Source organism: Budorcas taxicolor, chromosome 7 (assembly GCF_023091745.1).
Source record: "Budorcas taxicolor isolate Tak-1 chromosome 7, Takin1.1, whole genome shotgun sequence".
NCBI classification, from domain to species: Eukaryota; Metazoa; Chordata; class Mammalia; order Artiodactyla; family Bovidae; genus Budorcas; species Budorcas taxicolor.
The window spans coordinates 8,626,434-8,629,167 of record NC_068916.1 but is presented as its reverse complement, the minus strand read 5'-3'; positions in this window follow the sequence as shown (position 1 = coordinate 8,629,167).

Here is a 2,734-nt window from a genome sequence, read left to right as displayed (position 1 = left end):
ACGGTAGCTGCAGAGCCGCAGCCCCACTCGGGGTAGTCGGGCTCCACTCCATCTCAGAGCTTGAGAGTGGACCTAACTACCCAGCACCCTCAGTGGGCTGCTCACCCTGACCCCCTCCTGGGTCCCTGCAGCCCCTTCCCTGGGGCCTAGAACAGTCTGTCCCCTTGTTACGGGGGGTGTCCTCCTGGTGGCCCCAGGGTCACAGATAAGGCCACTGGGCCCAGCTATCAGCAGGAAACATCTTGGCAGGACAGGAAGCCACGGCATTGGCCCGCCGCACCCTCGGCTGCCTCAGCCTATCCGCAGCCTGATATTTTGGGAGCCGCTATATAAACCCTGACTGGGCTGCCAGTTGTTCCCGGGGGAAGCACGAAGCTTCATGTTCCTCGGCAGCCCTGTGGCCCCTGGGCCAGATGCTCAGAGCGGGGTGCACCAGAGCGCCAGGCTCGCTGGAGAGGCCGGGGTCCGTGTGCACGATTCCCCCACCCCATTCAATCTCAGTGCAGCCACTGGCTGGCTGAGCGACCCAGGGCAAACAACTTCACCTCTCCGGGCCTTGGTGTTTCCCTCCCCATAGCTCTCCCCGGTCCTGTCCCAGGAAACTGCGTGCGCTCAGTTGCTCTAGTCCTGTCCAGTTCTTTGCTACCCTACGGACTCCAGCCCACCAGGCCCCTCTGCCCATGGGATTCTCCAGGCAAGAGTACTGGAGTGAGTTGCCATGCCCTCCTCCAGGGGCTCTTCCCAACCCAGGGATCGAATGCGCATCTCCGGTGTCACAGGCAGATTCTTCACCGGCTGAGTCACCAGGGAAGCCGCTCAGGAAACACTCACCGGTCTCAAACCACACTCACAGGTCCTAGAGCGTTTCCTGAGGTTTCTCGGCCTGACATGGCATCTGCCAACACCTGAGGGCAAACCCTCCCCTTCTCCCTCCACACCACGGGAAGTGCCTGGGAATCCGCCTTTTATTTTTTGAGTTGCGAGTCAAGTTTTACTGGGGACAAAATGAGGACTGCAGCCCAGGAGAGAGCACCTCTGCTTCCCAAGAGGCTGGGAGTGGGGAGGTCAATATATGTGATTTTGGTGAGTGGGGAGCTCAGGAATCTGCATTTTAAACTAGCCTCATACAAGCTCAAGCTTCTCAAGTTCAAGGACACCCCATTGGTTCCAAGTCTCCAGGACACCTCACCTCTCCCGGACAACCACCCAACCAGACCCCAAACAACCGATGGGTCAGAGAAGCAACATTCCGAGGACGTGGTCGCAGTTACTCCCATCTTACAGAGAAGAGAACTGAGGTCCAGAGTGGAGAAGGGACTTGCCTGAGGCTGCACGGCGGGCCAGAAGCAGGGTGGCATCAGAACCCAGGCCCAAGGTCCCCTCCTACACCCCACGCCCCTCTCAGGAGGCTCAGAGGGGCTGAGGATCGCTCCAGAGGCCACACAGCCCGCTGATGGCGGGGATAGAATTCAAACCCGAGTCTGCGTGCCCGCCCCCAATCCCCACCCCTGATCGACACACAAGGGAACCAGCCCAGACACAGCAGCTACTGCTTGGAGCCTGACTAACATGTACATGTCGCCCACGACCAGTAAAAGTGAAACGCAGAAGTGAAATAAAAATACTCAAGAGCTCACTGGGGCTCAGAGTCAGCCCCTGCTCTCGGACCCCGGGGCCCTTTCCTGGTGAGAGTCGAGGGGCAGGCCAGCAAGCCAGGCGGGGGAGACCAAGCGTGACTATGTAAAGCGGCCGGCCCAGCACCTGCGTTGGCCTGACTGCGGGTGGCGGAGCGTGCCCAGCGGCCCCCCGCCCCCGGCAGCTGCAGCCGGCGAGAGGGAGCGGCCATGCCAGATATAACCCGACCTGAACTCCACCCAAAACCAGTGCCCCAAGGCCGGCCCGTGCCTGGAAAGCCAGTTCGGGCCCCGTGAGTTTGGGTAGGTTCTGGGCTTGTCTCCCTCCCAAGAAAGGTCCCAGTGTGGCCACACGTCTCCTGCAGACCTCCTCCACCCCCTCCTCTCTGCCAGGCCTGGTGTGACGTAAGAGGCTAGACTACCCCTGTCTTGGCCAGCCTGCAGTAATGAGCTCCTGCTCAGCTTGCTGTCCTGGGGAATCAGGCTTCCCTCCCTCTCCTAACGGGATGCTCACTACCATTAAAGGAGACCAGGAACCCACACATCGCTCAGAGGGGTCCCTCTGCCCCTGCCCTGCCTTGCTCTGCTGCTGAGCCACCTGGAGCTGGTCAAGGACCTGGGCCTGTCCTCCTCTAAGTTAAATGCATTAGAGCCTCCGATGCCTTCTCCCAGGGCACCACTCTGAAGTGTGCGCATACAAGCACACACACCATGGCGGTCTTCACTGAACCCTCTGTCTGTGTGCCCCGTTTCAAAGTGGCAGGGGCAGCCATCTGCCTGCTCTGATCAACCCAAAATGAGGAGAGAAATCACCTCCCTTGTTCTGGAGTCTATAGCTCTATTAATGCAACCCATGGACCCAGCAGCTTATCTGGCAGCTACATCACAGACAGCAGGGCTGTTATGTAATCATTAACCATCAATTCAAAAATTTTGAGCCCACCAGGGTTTGGCAGGAAGGATTAGGGCTGGGAATGTTCTGTTTCTTAATCTGGGTGCTGGTTACACAGGTGTGTTCACTCGATGAAACGTTATCGAGCTGTAGATGTCTGTATGCTGCACTTGAACAAAACATTTAAAAAGAAGAAAAGGAAAGAAGT